This window comes from Ambystoma mexicanum, chromosome 1p, assembly GCF_040938575.1.
Source record: "Ambystoma mexicanum isolate Mex_15411 chromosome 1p, UKY_AmexF1_1, whole genome shotgun sequence".
Classification (NCBI taxonomy): domain Eukaryota; kingdom Metazoa; phylum Chordata; class Amphibia; order Caudata; family Ambystomatidae; genus Ambystoma; species Ambystoma mexicanum.
In genome coordinates this window covers 105,659,127-105,678,565 of record NC_090921.1, presented here as the reverse complement: position 1 = coordinate 105,678,565, position 19,439 = coordinate 105,659,127, and the positions used below count along the sequence as shown (strand labels likewise).

The 19,439-nt window shown below is 44.5% G+C and overlaps 1 long non-coding RNA gene across 1 annotated transcript; it reads right to left on the bottom strand.

Annotated features, from left to right (window-relative positions):
* Nucleotides 1-2,347: 2,347 nt before the first annotated feature.
* On the bottom strand, nucleotides 2,348-17,358 carry LOC138566708 (uncharacterized). Its single transcript, XR_011302000.1, has 3 exons — nucleotides 17,302-17,358; nucleotides 15,792-15,993; nucleotides 2,348-2,894 (listed from the first exon to the last, which is right to left on the bottom strand). It is a non-coding gene; the product is annotated as an uncharacterized lncRNA (long non-coding RNA).
* Between the last annotated feature and the right edge of the window lie 2,081 nt (nucleotides 17,359-19,439).

Sequence of the window (19,439 nt, the reverse complement as noted above, 5' to 3'; positions counted from 1 at the left end):
ACACGTCAGCCAATATCTCAGAGATATCTCCTTGACTCGAGCATAGAAGGAACAACATGTTTTCCACTAGAACACCGCTGCTCTCGCTCTCTTCATTACTAGTACGGTATTCTTGACCACAATACCATCTTTTCCCTGACTACAGGAAAATACCCATCAATACTTCGACTAACCAAGAAAATTGAGGAGAGGGCCCGTCACACAGTCAATACAAACTTAAGCGTTCTAAGGGTGTACTTCAGGAAAGTTTCTATGAGTGGACTTACCATAAGATGCCACCTCACCCTTAGGTGAGGGCTCGAGCCAACCAGACAAGCAAACTGAAAGGTATTAGGACAAACTTCACAATGGACGTGCTGGCGAGGATACAACCTCACACCTATATACAAAGGACTTACAACATAAAACAGTTCACTCACTCCTTCAAAGAATTCACCTTTTCAATCCCTGTGACATTGTCTAACTTGACACATGCACTCCGATCCTACCTTTCTCAAACCCCTAAATTAAAGAAACACCCCTCTTTTCCCCCTATTTCTGATCTTGCTTTAACCCCCATAAGTGCATGCCAGGAATCTGAATTGGTGTTCCTTCAATTTTCCTTGCACAGTTACACCATAGTACCACCTGAGGAACAGACAGGCATTTAACCAATATGTGGCTGTAAACATTTCTTTTTTCACTGTGCATGGAAGACTGGTCCCCGCAGAGAAAGGCTGCAGATGAGTTGTGCGGACAGGAAACCCCCAACGTCTCAGAATGCCTCGGGTACCTTTGTGGTCTCCAAATGTGTGGATGGACCTTTAATCACCTTCGCCCGAAGCAGGGCCACCACCTAAGAAACAAGTGCATGTTTGTACTTTTACTGTACAATCAGATGGGAGGGGCTAGATGACTAAATAGAGTCAAACTAACCCGAGTCTCCTCGAAACCACACAAGTAAACACATTATATAAATGTTTGCAACAGTCAAAACACTCTCATATATTTTATTACAATCCACCCCTCACATGTAATTGGTCACAACCTATACAAAAGAAATACGATCTTTCTCCAGAGCCCCATTCTCATTGGTCACATTTATCTTAACTACCATCTTCAGCTAATGTGTGCCACTCACCCTCTTTTAGGATTTGTCTGTGGTAGGTTGTGACACATTCACATAGACAGATAATTTATTACAAGTCACAGATGGCCTGAGACCTCCTAACCCCGGACGTAATTGCACATGGTTTGCGAGTGTACTTCAAACAATATGTGGAGGGGAAGTATAAACAGGTACCCTTTGGAACTGGCGATAACTATCTCACCCACCCGACTTGCAGGCGTCTTCGGAAAACACTCTAATCTAAACGACTACCATTTCAACATGCATGGCCTCTGATCACATCCTGAGAAAACAATCGAAACCCTTGAAGTATCGGTCAACTCTGGCCTCAAGCGTCAATTTGCCCCAAGTTTATTGCTGGTAAAAAAGCAAACAGCCAGATCCCTTGCAACAATATATAACAAGCTCCCATGTGCTTAAAAGATTGCATCTTCCTTCCGCAATACTGGCAAGTAATAATTTATTTATTCATTGTTTGCTTGTTAGGCGCTTATACAATGAGAATAATCCGTTTCAATGCGCCCACAGGAAATACAATTATAAAACAATATTAAGAGCAGAGGAAGAAGAGGGTGAGGAACAAATCTACTATGCCTTGTGAGTATTCAGAACGTGCAAGTGCAGAAAGGAAGAAGGAAGAGGGGGTAAGTGCTGGGGAGTCCGAGCTCAAGGGTGAGACATGGACGAAGTGCTAGGAATAATCGAGTGCTACACGGCCTGGGCTGCGGGAGGTGTAAGTGCGAGTCTCGAAGGAAAAAACCCTGGGCCGCCCTGTTGGCTGACCATCTGCTTAATGTTGCAGCTAATCATTACATTTTCTTCGCCATCCATACCCTACAAAACCAGTTTTTCCAGTCACTGAGAATTAACCTTGCAAAGCCCTGACTGCAGAGTTTAACCAAGTTATGAAAAGAGCACATTGCATATAGATTTGTAAATTCCCCATGCATGTATATCAGTGTGCATGCATGTTTAAAAATGATTCGGTCCTCTTTATAGTGGTTTCTTCATAACAAATCCCGTTCCTCACATGTGCATTATGAAGCTCTTCTTTGGCCAGCTTTCAGGCGTTTCGTGGAACATCATACCCAGATTGTGTTTATATTTAATTGGTGATTTTGACATTTATCTTACTACTCACGTGCAAATCTTGATGTACCAAATTAAACACAAAGTAGGTATGGTAGGTTACTTGCATCTAGGCTTATATTCAAGAAAGTATTCTGAAAAACAGACTTTTTAAGTGAGTTTTTATTAGTTGTAAACAAAATCAAGTTTAAAGATTTAAATAGTGCCAGCATACTCCTGTTGGAGGCGCGCGCAATTGTTTTGCCATTACCCAGGCTTTCTCAGGGCACAAATTACAATTAGGTAAACTGAGTTACAGGTGTGACTAAATGAGTGCAATCCTGCACATAGTTTTCAGACAATACATTGGTCACTCAAAGTGTTTCAAGTGTTACAGTTTTGACTTCACTGAAAGCCTTAGGAAACATACTGTTGTCTCACAATGATAAATTATAAATGGTTCATACACAAAGGATCAATGCATTGTGAGAAACTGATAATAAACATGCTTAGCAGCACTAAAGATTTCACAACTGTAGTCTAATCTTCTTTCTGAAGTCAGATCCTTAGAAAGGTCATTCATTTTGATGCAAAGTAGTGGTAGTTATAAAGTGGGTTCATCAGCTGATAGTAAGGATCTTATTGCCTGTTATTCTTATCACTCAGGTGCTCCCATGTGTTTGTTAGGTGGTCATCTTAAAATTGGTTCCAAGTGTTTCTGTAATAGAATACACATTGAATTAATTTAGTGAATATCAGTCACTGCTAGGTTCTGCCGCCAGCATACCATTGAAGGATTTTTGAATTAAATACCCATGGTAGGTGCACTGGATAGTATTCACTTTTCACAAATCCATAAACACAAAGTAACACTTAAAGTAACAAATATCCAAATATCCCATTATCTATGCTGGATATGTATAAAATTGCAACATCGTCGGTCCCCCAGTCATAATATGACGCGCACAATATGAACCCCTCTTTCTCATTGGGCCCTTTCCTGACCACCCCAACACCACCCATAACATTCACAGGCACATTTGTCTCGGAAGGACAGCTCAGCAGCAACATGCTCGCCTTGGAAGCAAGATGACACAGAGCACCACAGGTTCAATCCCTGCATCCGCGCATAGAAACCTCTGGGTATTACGTGTGTTATAAATAACCTATCATATCATATCATTCATACGTTCACTCACCCATACACCTTTCACATTTACTCACACTGCAGTCTATACACGAACATTCACACACACCCACACCCATAATCACATTCATACCCTTTCACTCACCCATAAAAATTCTCTCACATACACTCATATACTCAAACTGTATTCCACCAGAACATTCACACAATCACATTCATACCCATTCACCCACAAGTCACTCACCCATCCACCTCTCACATTTACTCATATTGCATTCTCCACACAAGCAGCCATCCAGAACATTCACACACATACATAATAACGTTCAGACCCATTCACCCATAAACCACTTACCCACAGTTTCTCTCACATTAACTAACACTTCAATCTGCACATGAACATCCACCCAGAACACACACACACACACCCAGCAGTCACACACTGTCATAAATTGTGCAGGGCATCCAAGTAGGTTTTGGGTGGCTGTGCTGATGTAAGGCAGGAAGCTAAACAAGAATGAAGAATAGGCAAGGTAATTCAGAACGATGGAACAGGAAGAAAGGACGATCTCAATGGTGAACAAAAAGGGATGGGAACCATGCAGTGGATAAACAATGAGGAATCCCACTAGGGGTGTATTCACAGGTTGGACTAGAGACTTCCCACAGATATAAGGGAAGCTCAATGCCTCTGTGTAAGTTACTTTTACAGGCACCACTCCTTGCAAGCCCATGCAAAGGGGAAGCAGGAGTGGCTGCTGTGTCTGGACCCTATTTACACGAGACAAGCCGGTATGCGTCCAGCTGGAGCCTACCGCGGATTCCCTCTGAGGGAACAGAGCGCAACACACTGTTACATTTAATTCATTATATAGACTACAAGTAAAACAAGACAAGGGAAGGGGCAGAGATTGCCTGCTGTGCAACCCAGCAGCCAAACTGTGAACAATGGAATAACAGAAGCACAAGTGAGGACAGGAACAGCAACATAAATAACTAGGGACAACTAGGCAGTCAAGTAAGAAAGGTTTAGAAGGGGGAAATAATCTATTTGCAATAATAGAGGAGACTGGAACTGCAGACTGGTAATCAGGAACTGCAAATCTGGACTGGAATAACCAGGGCAGGTCTGAAGACAGATAACAGGGAAACTGTAGCTCTGAAGTGGGAAAACAAGGGTAGACTAGAAGACAGATTACAAGGAATATGTAGCTCTGAAGTGGGATAACGAGGGCTGGACAGACAACAGATACACAAGGAAACTGTAGCTCTGAAGTGGGATAATGAGGGCTGGACAGAAGACAGATACACAAGGAAACTGTAGCTCTGAAATGGGATAACTAGGGCTGGACAGAAGACAGATAAACAAGGAAACTGTAGCTCTGAAGTGGGATAACAAGGGCAGGACAGAAGACAGATACACATGGAAACCCAGGACTGGAACTTGGAAGCTAAAGCCAGGAAACACAGACTGAAGGAAAGGAAGAAGGAACAGAAGGCAAGGAGACAGATAATAGGAGGTGGAGAGCAAGGGGCTGCAGACAGGGAACAATGACTACAAAAGAGGAGCAGGGTTGCAATGCAGGAAGCTCGGAAAAGCAGGTCAGAAGGCAGAGGAGAGTAGCAGGCTGCAAGGCAGTGAGCCCAGAGGAGCAGGGCAGAAGGCAGAGGAGAGTAGCAGGCTGCAAGGCAGGGAGCCCAGAGGAGCTGGGCAGAAGGAAGAGGAGAGCAGCAGGCTGCAAGACAGGGAGCCCAGAGGAGCTGAGCAGAAGGCAGAGGAGAGCAGCAGGCTGCAAGGCAGGGAGCCCAGAGGAGCTGAGCAGAAGACAGAGGAGAGTGGCAGGGCTGCCAGGCAGGGATCACCGGGCACTGGACTAGGAGCAGGATCTGACAACAACAGGAAACAGCAGAATATCGTGGCTTAAGGCAAAAAGGGCTGGGAGTGAAATCAATACAAGAGACGTGTGCTCCTGCAGGCAGATGTTTAAATACTGTCCTGCCCTGTGCTGAAGCAGGCTAATTAGCAGCACCTGGAGCAGCACACCTGAAGGTAATCTGCCTCCTCCGTCTCTGGTCTTGGGAAGGTGAAAGTAGCACTGATCACTAGGGCTTCTGTGGATTGTGGTTCCAACACTGATGTATAGGAATAACCAGGAAATGAGAACTGCCGCAAAGGTGCATTATGGGAATTGAAGTCCATGGATTCGGAAATACAGATGTCGGAAAGGAAATGTCAAATAATGATTTAGGGGCTTCTTTGAAGATGGTAGAAAACACCCTGTGGGTGTGCTTAAATAGAGATGAGATTTCAACAAATAAAAGGAGTGTACGAGGAGGGTCTATTGATGTCTGTATGTCCCGAAACGAGATGGAGGCGAGTGGGAGTGACAGCGCTATGCCCTCATCAACATCTTCACACCATCCATCTGAGAGATGAAGTCGGTGCATTTGGAAAAGTAAGGAGCCCTCTCGTGCTGATGATCGGGCCCATCTTCAAGAGACTGTTATGGCATTTTCAACAGTGTCTCTAATGCCACTTACCAAGCTGTATGAAGCATTGTGTAACATCTTGCAGGACCAATTAACCATCATTTCAGACATGGCAAGATTGGCGACCCTGAGGAACAAAATGGATTCTCGACTGGATAAGGAGGCTGAAAATTCAGCAAATTGGAAAAACCGCCTATGTGATTTGGCCAGGCGAGAATCGGTGGACAAATCCTTGCTGATGGATGCAATATTGGCGGATTGCAGATGGTTGAGGGCCCACTGTAAACAGCCGAAACCAGTGGAAAGAGTCCAGCCGGATCTGCCAGTAGTAGAAGAGAACAGTTCTGTAAAGGAAGTGATTTTGATCTCACCAGACAAACACCAACATCAGAACCCTGGTAGTGAAGGAAATATTTTCTCAAGGCAGAAGAAGCTCCTAAAAAAACCTCAGAGTGACATTAAGAAAAAGATGGAACAGGTTAAAAAAAAAAATTTGAAAAACATGTCAGGTGCGACGAAGCGGAAGTCAAATGGCACTCGAGCCTTCCTAAGGAACCTGCGCTCTCCCCTTCGAATGGATAATAGACCTTTGCCTAAACGTGCAAGAACGGAATTGAAGTTGCAAATGGTGGAAGAGACCAGTGACACGAGGGCTAGTATGTCATCAGTGAGTCGCGAGGCAATTGTAGAACTAACAGACACTTGCCTAAGTGACTGAATAGAAGAAATTGGAAGAGAGAAGGAGGTTGATAATTGGAAGGAGTTGAGTAGTTCGGATTGGGCCACAATTGAGAGCCAAATGGATATGGCTACTCAATTGTAGAGCCTACCGAAACAAAAACCTAATACTGAACAATTGCCATCTCCACTAAGTGAACCGGTAGTGAAATTCAGGACACCGGAAGAAAAGCGAAGAACATTATAAAAAAGGCTTGATCAAATGTCAGCGTGGCGGCCAGGGGGCAAAGGCCTAAAAAGAAGGAGGAATTTTTTGGCAAAAGACGGAATAAAAGTAAACAGCGAGCAGTAGTGTCTGTAGGCATCTCAGCTAGTCCGAAGATTTATTTGGAACAAATCATTAAGAGCTCAAATTCCATAATTCTAAATAGAAGGAATGTTCTGAGATTGTTTCATTGTCTTATTCCACAAAGACAGATCTCTTCAGCGGACATTAAGTTTGTGGAATTTGTATTGGAGAAGCGGACAGACTGGATCATTTTACATCTTAACTCCCAAACTAAGAAAGAACTTTTGTTTTCACAATCTGAGAAATGTCTTCCATTAGGGTATGATATTGGTGACTACCAGGAGAGAATTAGAGCGAATTGGCAAGAGGCAACTGATTATAAGCCAAAAGCTAAGACAGCTCAAAGTGTTGAAACTCCCAAGAAGGAAGACAAAGCTCAAAGAAAGCCCAAAAATATGAATACGATGCAAGTCATTGTGTTTTCAAAAAAGATCTTATAGCTCTAAAGTTTCCAGTTGACAATTGGAAAAATAAGCAAATCTTAAATGGAGGGGAGTTGGAGGAGGGAAGAAAAGCAGAAAGAGCTTGGACTTGGCTGGCGGGTGCTCTTGGAAACACCGGGCAGGAATAGAATATTAAGTCTGAGGGGCTACAGACTCTAAGAGTTGCCTCATGGAACACAACAGGCTTTAAAACTCTTTTTTATGGAAAATGCCCTACTCTTGGAGCACTTTGATATATTATGTTTTCAAGAAACTTGGTTAAGATCTCTACCACTGTGCGAAGGCTTTACAGAATGTTTTAATCCAGCCCCTCAAGGAATCATGTGGCGTCCCTTGTCAGGCCTTTTAACTCTGGTAAAAATGGTATCTGGTTTGAATATTACTAGATTAGAGTACCCTAGTCCATACGTAAAAACTATGACTCTAACAAGTACATCGAAGAAGCAAGGTGCCACTTATCTCCTAATCAATATCTACTGGAGAGTCAATATGGTCAATGAAAGTAACTTTGTGGAGTCAATTATGGGCATAGTGGAAGGGGTGACGAGGGAATGGGATGGAGCAAGGATTATTATTTGTGGAGATTTAAATATTAAACTCTTAAATAAGTCAGGAGTTCCTCTGCAACAATGTGAATGGGATGAGAGAGCATCTAAGTGGACGATAAGCATGAGAGTGCGAGCTATGTGCATGCTGAATGGGTTAACAGCGGGTGCTATACCTGGTAAATGTAATTGGAGAAGTGGGGCATTTAAATGGTGTATTGATTATTGCTTTGTCTCTGACAATTTAATGCAGAGGGTGAATCAATTTGAGATATTATATCAGATGTCAAGTGATCACAACCTTTTGGCAATTTCAATTTCTTTGTCGAAACCCAGAAAGTGCTCAGAGAAAATGGGGGAGGTATATTTGGAATGGGGTATGAATCGATTAAGATTGAGGCCCAGTGACGTCACACAAATAACGAGTAAGTACAAAACCTTGTCACAAATAGACCTGTGTAGATTGGAATATCTGGGGATTCTGAAGGACTTTGTTCAGAAGGGGTGTAGAAGGGGTAAAGGTGAATGGGTTTGAAAACACATACACAATCAAGAACTGGTGATAGCTAGATGAGAAATGCGAGCCTCTATTAGAAAGATGAAGAGAGAGGGAGGGAAGCTATGGAAGGAAAGAACGAAGAAAGCCAGACAAAAATATCGAAATTGGCTGATTTCCTCCAGAATTGCTAGGGCTCAGATGGATGCAGAGCACATGTTGAAAATTGTATGTGCCAAAAATATGTGCAACCTCTGGCAACTGATAAATAATGGGGGTAACTTCAGGGCGGTTAACTGCCCGGACAGAGAATCAGAAGGTACTGGAGCTTCCGCCACACCGCAGAAGCACTACTCAGTGGCCATCGAATTGCAAAGTACACGACTATCTTGGAATCATGTACTCCCACACTATCCACTCACCTTGATAAACACCCCCAAGTGGTCGAAACATGTGTTGGCACCTTAGTAACATTATAATATTATGCTAAATACAAGTGGTTGTGACCTTTTGTAACCACAACATGACAATCGCAATTTATGTTTTCTGCATTATATGAATTGCCTGTACAGCGCCTACTTCGTAAAAATCCTCAACCCCTCCATAAGTATGGTTGCAGATGAAGACTGGGTTTCACACTATACCACCCTTTTTGCAGATCCAGAATGGGGGTAGAACGAGAGAAGAAGAGCTATAGTCTCGAGTTGGAATTTTGATTTCAATGACGAAGAAGACAGAAGGATGATTGGCAGCCTGGGTTCAGCTCGGGCTGTGGGTCCGGACGGGATATCTAATCAGGAATTTTAAAAAAATGATGAACCATGTGGAAAACTACTGGTTGCTATGTTTACACAGATTATGCAAAACAAGGAGGTGCCGTCCACTTGGAGAGAGGCTAACATCTTTCCTATTGTTAAGAAAGGAAACAGAGCAAAACCCAAGAACTATCTCTCTATTGCGCTCTTAGATTCAGCGTGGAATTTGTTTTGAACTGTGTTATTACGAGATCTAAAGGCATGGGAAACCAGTAGTGGAATTCACGACCCAAGACAAACAGGGTTTATTAAGGGTGTAGGGACCCCTGAATCTTATATTAACATACTGAAAGAGAGGACCTTGGATTCCAAAACCTGTTTGCACAAGGACCTAGAACAGTCAATCGACGGGGTAATCAGATGAAGGCTATGGGCTAAGCAGAGAGGTTGGCATTGCCCCATCAACATTACCGGGGCAATGCAGGCCCTGTACTCCAATACTTCAGTGAGGATAAGACAATCAGAAAAGGGCCATCTGACTAAGAAGATCCTTACCTTTCATGGATTAAAACAGGGTTGTGCATTGGCACCACTGCTATTCTGTCTCTACATTGCTGATTTGGGGTATTCACAGCAAGATGTGGCAGCCTTTCCGCCTAAAATAAATTAGGTTGAAGTACCGTGGATCCTATTTGCGGACGATTTGGTTTTCTTGGACTTGACGGCCATTGGCTTTCAGAGGCGGATTATTTCATTTGAAAACGATCCATCAGAAAATGGCATGAAGATCAATGTGGCGAAGTCCAAGATTTTGACTTTGAGATCGGTCCGCAAAAAAAAAAAGATTGTGATTTCACGTGGCGAGTGTGTGGGAAACATCTCGAGATAGTAGACTCCATGACACAAGGGTTGTAGTAAATCGGAACTTGGATGAGAAAGGGCAGTATGATCATTTAACCACATTAACCAATTAGGGAAGGGCTCTTCACTGTTGATATGGGAGTTTCTCTATGGTACCGATTGTTTCGTTCGATAAACAAAAGGTAGCCCAGATTTTGACATACGAGGCAGAAGCTATTTTACATGTACCGCAGCAAATCTGGGAGAGGTTGGAAGCATATTTTTTGCAGGCGAATTTTAAGGCTGCCAAACGTGCTGCCTATGTGTTCAATTAGACACAAACTTTGATTGCAATCTCTTGAGTCTCTGGTGCTATGGAAGACAGTAGCGCTATATAGAAAATGTATGTAGGAGCCTGCAGTGGTCCCCTTTGCAATATTCGATCGGGACAAATAAATACAGGATTGATATTTAACCCAATGGACGGTGAAGGTGGACATGATTTTGGAAAGCAAGGGGATTGAAAAGAGGGATTTGGAAGTAAATCTGATGATAGTAAAAATGAAAATGCAAACTCTTGATTGGATAACAACTATAGAGAAATGGAACTTAGATAAATTAAGGCAGCCTCTAGATTTAGAGTGAAAAGGACTAAATTGCATACCGGTATATAAACACAATTCCTCTCTCCAGTATATCGAGATCTCCTACTGTTTGAATGTTCTTAGCACAAGAGAAGTACAGTAGGCTAGGAAGTTGCCAGGAGTTAGAGATGCACGTAGAAGATTTTGCACGGAGCAACGAAGTATAGAAACCTTGCTTCATCTGGTAACGGCTTGTAAGTAAAAAGTACATTCCTAGAGGGCCAAAGAAATACCTTAGAGTTTTTAGGCCCCACATAGAACCAGCCTTGTTTGCAATTGCAGTTATGAAGATGGTGGGATTTATATAAAAAAGCTGGGGAAGCAGAGATAGAGGGTATGGACATCTGAATAAATTTCGAATCTACCAGAAGTAGAAACTCCATACACCTTTTTGCGATCCTCCCCCGTATCTCTGCTTCTATCGTCTTCGATGTTGATGTAAATGTATTTTCTTTTTGGTGTTTTTAAGCAACGGGGATGTCGGGCCCGAAGAGGGCCTTTTAATTAAAGTTAAGTACGAAATGAGATTAATGAAATGAGGTGAGTAAGAAGGACGTATGTGCTATATGTTAAAGGTTTAGAATTGTTTGTTTGTTTGTTTTATTATTTATATTGCGCACCAGATCCAAGGGTATTCGGGCGCGAAGGCATAAGAGGGTTGTTAAGCTTAGGTTACAAATGTACAGAGATAGTTACAGCTGTGGTTACAGTGCTGTATAGATGACACAATGACAAGGCCAAGTAGAGGGTGTACAGGGTAAGGCATAGATCTGTGTGACATACATAAATATATTACGAGGCAATTTACAAGTAGGTACAGCTGTGGTTACAGTGCTGTATAGATGTTGCAATAGGCAGGCAGAGAGAGGGAATACAGAGAGTGGTATAGATCTGTAAGACATACATAAATATGGTACGGCCGTGTAGTCTCATATGTACAGTAGGTGTCAGAAGGATAGTTATGGATGGGTCCGAAGGATATTTATGGAGTCTGGTCATATGTCCTGTTCTCTGAGCCAGTGGATCAGGCTAGCTTGGAATTGAAGGTATGGTAGGTCTTCCCTTAGTGCAGGGGGGGAGGGAGTTCCAGTATTGAGCTGCTTTGACAGGGAAGCTGCTCCCACCAGATTTGGTAAGCCTAAATCTTGGTACTAGTAGGAGGTTGGAGATGACCTTTTTTAGTGGGCGAGAGGCTGTTTGTCGGTTGAATCTGTCTGAGAGGTATTGGAGGGCAGTGTGGTTAAAGCACTTGTGAGTCAGGGATGCAGTTTTAAGGAGGATGTTGTCTATAGTGGATAGCCAGTTGACTGATCTCCTAAGGTCAGATATATGGGCCTTTTTGGGGAGATTTAGGGCGAATTTTAGAGATTATATGTTTATTGCTGCCAATATATAGTGCGTTACAGTAATCCAATTTAGATCGAATTAGTGCACGCGCTAGGATGATACAGTTGTTAGGTGAGAGGAAGGGCTTGGCTGCTCTAATTAGCTTACAAGTGTAGGCAGTGGCTGAGGCCAAGGTGTTAACTTTTTTGACAAAGGCGAGCGTAGAATCTAGATGGAAGCCAAGTGTTTTGACTACCTTGGCCACATTAATTGTGTTGTTGTCGATTGCAAATGAAGTGTAGTTGGGGCCTAGTTTTTTTATATTAGATGGTGTACCTAAGATAAGGAGTTCTGTTTTGTCATCGTTCAGGCATAGACCATGCGATGCCATCCATGCCTGGATGATGAGATAAACTCTGTTTACAAAAGCCAAATCCATGTCATAATCTCCCGTCAACGGGGTGAGGATCTGTGTATCATCAGCATAGTTAGTGTAGGTGATACCCAGGCCATCTAGATCATCGAAAAGGGGCTTTGTGAAGATGTTATACAGAGTGGGGGAAACGCAGGAGCCTTGGGGTATGCCGCATGAGATGGGTGTAGGATCCGCTGCTGCCGTGGGCAAGAAGACTTGCATTGTCCTGTTGTCTAGGAATGACTGGATCCATGTGACTGCTTCCTGGGAGAAGCAGGCAGCGGAGACTAGATGGTTACATAGTATTGAGTGGTCTACCAGGTCGAATGCGGCTGATAGGTCAAGGAGTAGTAGAAGTGATGTACTGCCTTTGTCTCTTAGAATATCTATTTGTGCCTTAAGATCTAAGAGAGCAGTCTCAGTGCCGTTTGGGGTCTAAATCCCGACTGGCGAACACCTAGGAGGTGATTTTGTTCCAGGTGGTGCTGAATTTGTAGGTAAGTTACTTTATCCAGAATTTTGAGTAAGAATGGCACTGTAGTTATAGGACGGTAGTTGGTAGAGATGTTAGGGTCAAGAGTTTTTTTTTAAGGAGGGGGAGGACCCAGGAGTGTTTCAAACTGCAGGGTATGGTGCCGAAGTGAATGAGGAGTTTATAAGCTTGGTAATGAATGGGGAGAGGTCACGGGAAGCATCTTTTATAAGTTGGGCTGGGCATGGGTCGCCGTGACAGTTGGACGGTTTGATGGAGAGAATGACTCTCTCCACTTCTTTGGTAGACACTTTGCGAAAGTGAAAGCTGGAGGTTGGTGGAGAGGGAGGGGTGGGGATAGGTTGCAGTGGGGGTGAGAAGTTGATGTCAGTCTTAGTGGTATTCTCAGAGTTGTCTGTCTTGGTGGTGGTAATGGTATCTTTTTTGTTGTTTATTTTCACCTGGAGCATTGCGATCTTATTAGCCAGAGCGTTTTGAATATTCGTGCACCAATTTTTATCCTTCAGACAAGAGTCAGGAACTTGAATGGGAGATTCTACTTCTTTTAGGATGGCGAATAATTCTTTAGTATTGGATTTCGCTTCGGAGATTTGGAAGTTGTAGGAGGTTTGTTTGGCTAGGATAATTTCCTTCTTGTAGAGGGTGGAGAGTTTGGTAAGGTTATTTTTTATTAAGGTCTGATGGGTCTGATCGCCAGATTTTTTCGCTTAGGAGTTTTTCTTGTCTAATGGCTTTTAGGTGGGGCGTGAACCACGAGTTAAGGTGTAGTTGGGGTTTGCTCTTTCTGACCTTCAGAGGTGCAATGGTGTCTAGTGATGCGAGCATCACTTCGTTGTACACTTGTACCATGGTGGCTGGGTCTGTCTGGTCTGGGATAGAATTTGAAGTGGGGAGGATGAGGGGAATGAGATTTTCAGTGGTAATGTTTCTTTTATTTCTGGTAGGAGCTGCGGGAGCAGTCTTACCAATACATATGGGGAGTCTAGCTTCGATGGTCAAGGAGATCAGATAGTGGTCTGACCAAGGCAAAGGCCTTATGGAAGTGATAGATGTATGGCAGTTATGTTCAGCCATCCAGTCTAGGGTCCTTCCTTTAGTGTGCGTAGGTTCTGTGATCTTTTGGGTGAATCCTAGTTCCTCAAGGGAATTGTTAATTAGTGCGGCGTTCAAGTCTAGGGGGTCACTGTGTCCGAGATTAAAGTCTGCTAGTATAATGCATTGTGAGGAGTTTTTTATGTTGTCTGAAAGTAGGTTAGTGAGATCTTCCTCAAATGAACCTAGCGGGCTTGGAGGTCGGTATATTAAATGGATGGTGATAGTTTGATTGTTGGCGATAGTAAGTTTGGCCGTGAGGTATTCGCAGGAGTTGGAAATATGATTGGTGAGGAGTCTTAATGTTAGGCCTCCACCTCTTGATGTGGTACGATCCACTCCTAAGAGGGTATAGTTGTCTGGGGTGGAAAGCATAATTGCTGGGCCAGCTGCAGGGTGAAGCCAAGATTCCGTAATGGCTAGGAGATCAATGTCATTATTTTGGATTAAATCAGAGATCTCTGTGGCGTGGGCTACCAAGGACCTGGCATTTATTAAAGTGCCATTTATTCCCAGTTGGGTGGGTGGATCGGGTAGCGATTGAACTTTCTCTTTGCCGTAAGAGGAGGATATGGTGTTTCTAAGGATTCTACAGGTAAGCTGAAGCGGGTGTTGGTTTTGGCCATTGTTGACCTTGTGGGTATGCAGAGTATTACTTGGGCGGTTAGTGGTAGAGGTATGGGCATTGGTTCGAGGATCATAGATTCTAGGGAGTCTGGCGCGGAGTTTACGGTTTCTTAGTGGGATGCTGCATGGTTCGGTGGCCAATGGGTACTATTGCCAGAGGTAATTGGTACAGTTGCTGAGGCATATTGAGGTCCAATAGGGTAGTCCAATTGAGTATAGTTCTGAGTAGGACCGTGTAGAAAGGAGGCAGATACATAGTGATAGTGATGTCGTATAGAGGGCAGTGGATTGTTGCTGACCAAAATAGGGCATGTCAGTTAAAGCCGAATAAGAGGTGAGCGACAGGTGATCGGGGGGTCGACTAGCAGGCAGAGTGCAAATAGATATGCATACAATGTATCTCTGATGTACTGCTGAGGGGCAGAGTACAGGGTTGTGCTCAGGCAATATAGATGCAATTTCACTGTTCTGACAATAAGTATAGCAAGTTTGTGGTCAGTCTAAATGTGACTGTGCAAATAAAGTTGGAGTCAGCGGGGGTCTCACACAGCCTAAATGCAGTAATACGAATGAGGTTAGAGGTCGAACAGATTTTCAGGCAATCTAAATGCAACTTTAGCAGGTAAGGTTAGAATCAACATATTCGCACATGATGTAAATGCAATATTGCACATGGGGTTCTAGGCTGAGCAAGCAAGTTTTCAGGCAACTTTAGCAAGTAAGGTTAAAATCAGCATATTTACACATAATGTGAATGCAATATTACACATGGGGTTCTAAGCAGAGCAGATTTACAGGCAATCTAAGTGCAACTTTAGCAAGTGAGGTTAAAGTCTGCATATTTACACATAATGTGAATGCCGAATTGCTCGAGAAGTGCCACTATACTTCTGTAGGTCATAGTAGGCTACAGCTGTGCTGCTGTATGCATATAAAAGTGGACTATACAGTGGCAGGTTACTAGAACAGAGCGTAGCACATTACGGTGATTGTATTGGGCGATCGTTCAGACCTGCAGGATAGATTTCCGATGGAAAGGCAGGTAGGTTCGGTTAGATGTGCTGGCAGCGGAGGCCGTGCACGAATGTTATTGTGCCGCGGGCAATGTCGGAACAGTCAGATGAACGGGGATGTCGTTAAGTGATATAGCGCTAATGCATAATGTTAAACAAGGCAGCATCATAGCATTGGAACAGGCATACAGTGTCACAGTAATAATGGACATTAACCCATTACAGATGCAGCGTTAATACGGAGATAGACTGCAAGTGTTACCTTGTGGTGAGGCAATGGATGATGGCCAGGGGGTCTGGCAGACGGCAGTCACGGCACTAAACAGGCAGCAAACAGGTGTTGTCCTTGTTCTGTGGTCCTTGTGGAGGGTTGGCCGGCTTCGCCTGCCGGTGGCCAATGGGTAGTCTTAAAGGCACGGCTGCCAATCAGGGATCAGATGATGTTGTTTTGGCCTAGTTAGGCTCTGGTGGCAGGCCAGAATTTGTGTATTTCTTTACTTTATTTTAAACCAATAAAACATTTTTTATTCACTCACACTGCATTCTCCACAGTAATATATACATGCACCATTCACATGCATGCATGCAAAAAAGAGACTTACACACACATTCACCCACCAGTCACTCACCCATGAATATTCCCATTCACTCACACTGCATTATCCACACTGGCACCCACCCAGAACATACACTCGATCACACACACACACACACACACACACACACACACACACACACACACACACACTCACATTAATCAGTGCTTAAAGTCGGCCGGGGCCTGCTGGGGCCTTGCCCCGGCATTCTCCAAAAAGTGGGACTGAGCCGGGGCCCTGCCGGGGCCCCCGTCCAACCGCAACATTGGCGGAATGCATTATCCCGTCGCGGCCGCGGCCGCAGCCGCGACGGGAGATGTGCCTGCCATGAAGTCAGGCGAGCCGACAGAAGTGGCAGCCAGCCACAGCGACGCTGTGCCTGGCTGCCACTTCTGTCAGTCATAGTAACTGCCTTTGGTGACCCCTCGCGCGATAGATCACCAGAGGCAGTTACTGTCCCTTTGTTTCCCCAGGTCGCCGAGGCGTCTTTAACCCTCGGTGAACCTGGGGATTCCTCGACGTTTATAAAAGATGGCTTTGAGAGTACACATTTCAAGCCATCTTTTATAAAGCTTTGTCGATGGACAATTTTGTCCGTAGTCAAAGCTTTATAAAAGACGGCTTGAATTGTGTACTTTCAATGCCATCTTTTATAAACCCGAAATCTTTTTTAAAAAAAGATGGCCTGAAAACTAGGCAAACCGTAGGGTATGCACACAGATATATATAAATGTTATATATTTGTGTGCGTACCTTACTATGGTGTGTGTACTATGCAAGCCATCTTTTATAAACGTAGATGTTTAGAAAAGATGGCTTGCATAGTGCACACACCATAGTAAGGTACGCACACAAATATATAACATTTATATATATCTGTGTGTATACCCTACGATTTGCGTACTTTTTAGGCCACGCCCCTCCCACAAGCCACGCCCCCAAATGAGGGCCCCCCCTCGATTTCTTAACCCACTTAAAGCCCTGACATTAATTCCTATTCACCCAGCAGTCACTCACCCATGAACCTTCTCTCGCAATCCCTCACACTTCGTTCTTCACAGAAGCACCCCACACACTTTCTACCCATCCATACATACATGCATAGACAATCACAATCACAGCAGACATGCACACACTCACATATAAAAAAAATGATTACAAAAAAGGTTTCTTTACCTGCGCTGCGCAATGAGCCATCTTCTCTCCTGGCCTCTGGGTCCACGCTGCATGCAGACAGGTAACAGGAAGCAGAGTCCCTACTTCCTGTTTCTTGTCTGACGTGTGCAGTGGAGCCGGAGTCGGAGCGCCTTCTTCCTGCCCCGCAAGCTGCAGTTGCCCCGGTCGAACCATCACCCTCACCAAAGTCAGGGCGATAGCTGAAACGGGGACCCTGCTGCACCTGGAGTGGTAAGGCACCCGCACAGCGAGGGCTGCGGGGGGGAGGGCGGGGGGCATTACACCAGTGTCGGCACCACTGAATCCTACCCCGTCTAAACTAAGCCAGAATCACTGCAGTGCTGTGAAAATACTGCATGATGGTGTGCCAGCTTTGGCCTGAGTTACCAGTTCCTAATTCTGGGGACGCAATCCAGACTGTCACACTGGGTGTCTGGATCACCCCGTTTTCAGTTTTGCTTCTCAGGCAGTGCAGTATCACCACTGTGTGAGGCAAACGTGTGCAGGGAGAAGGATGGCATTCCAGAGGCAGAATAAGTCAGGCGGCATCACTTTGGCTCATAGGCGGTGCTTTAGCGCCAACATTAGTTTCGGCCAATAGATTGCACTTTAGCACCACCCATTAGAGAGGCTTCATAGTTTTGGCTCACGGGGGACCAGTATTACCTTTGGCTTCTTGTTCCTGCTATGGCACCAGAGGGAGACAAGGACATTGTTACAGATATATGGGTCGCTGGCATGTAACAGGCAGTGCACACTAAAAGATACCATGCCAGTGAAGCGGGTGACTGTGAGGCGGAGGTGGCTGAGGAACACTCATACATGCTGCACTACTTTTCCGTGGTAGTGCACCCCGGCCATGCCGGCCGCCTCCCTGGGTTCTCTGCATGGCACCTTCCAGGAGGTCTTTGTGGACCAATGTTCCCTTTACCAGACCTAAGGCTGATGGCTTTGCCAGTGCTTGTTTCACCTGCGGATGGGTGCCCTCGTTCAGCACCTATACAATGTCAGCAGGGCATGGACTGTGGGCTCGTTCAGCACCTATACAATGTCAACAGGGCATGGACTGTGGACTCGTTCAGCACCTATACAATGTCAGCAGGGCATGGACTGTGGGCTCGTTCAGCACCTATACAATGTCAGCAGGGCATGGACTGTGGGCTCGTTCAGCACCTATACAATGTCAACAGGGCATGGACTGTGGGCTGTGCAACTGTCTGGCACCTGGATCTTGCATGGGTCTGGTTTTCTGGAGACTAGTAGTCCATGATAATGGCCTTGATAAGGCGTTGCAGAACGGACAGTATTGGGCACATGTATACATTAGAAATAAGCGTTAACACAGACATGGAAACAGACAAGCTGTTATCGGCAGAACATAGACTTACATTATGGAACCTGAATCTCTCCAGATGCTTTGACCTACAACTACCATCATCTCTGGCCAGCCCAGTCAATGGTGAGGGATCATGGAAGTTGTAGGCCAGCATATCTGGATGTCCACAGCTTGTCTAGTTGCTAAGATTACTGCACCCCAATTTGTCAAAGTATCATTGTTACGACGAGAAGATTACACTAGTAGTAATAGCCTGCATGATTACCCTAGCCACACCACACTAAAGTGTTTTTCATTCATGGAAATACATCATGAGTACTTCTTTACATTGTTCCAAGATTGTCTCTGGAGGATAGCTCAGGGACAACGTGCTCTCCTTAGAAGCAAGACGACACGGAGCACCACAGGTTCTATCCCCGGGTCTGCACTTGGAAACTTCTGGGTATTAAGCACGTTATAAATAACCTATCATGTCATTACCATATTGCACCATGTTTCCAATGTCCATGACATTAAACCATCATTTTCAATATCCCAAGCATTAACATGCGAATTATGCACTTTAGTATTACCTTAAGCAGGACTACATTTCCCACAATGCATTCGACCTCCTTTTGTGCAGCTAGTCCCCCTACCCGCCCCTGACTGCATTGCCCAGAATATAGTGTGACTCACCCAGTAGAGATGGATCTGGTACATCTGGTAGTGAGCCAACACACTGCAGCCATTTTGCAGCATTGCTTTAGTGGCATTTTTTGCTGAGGCACCCCCACACCTCTCCAGCCCCTACTAGTCTTAAATA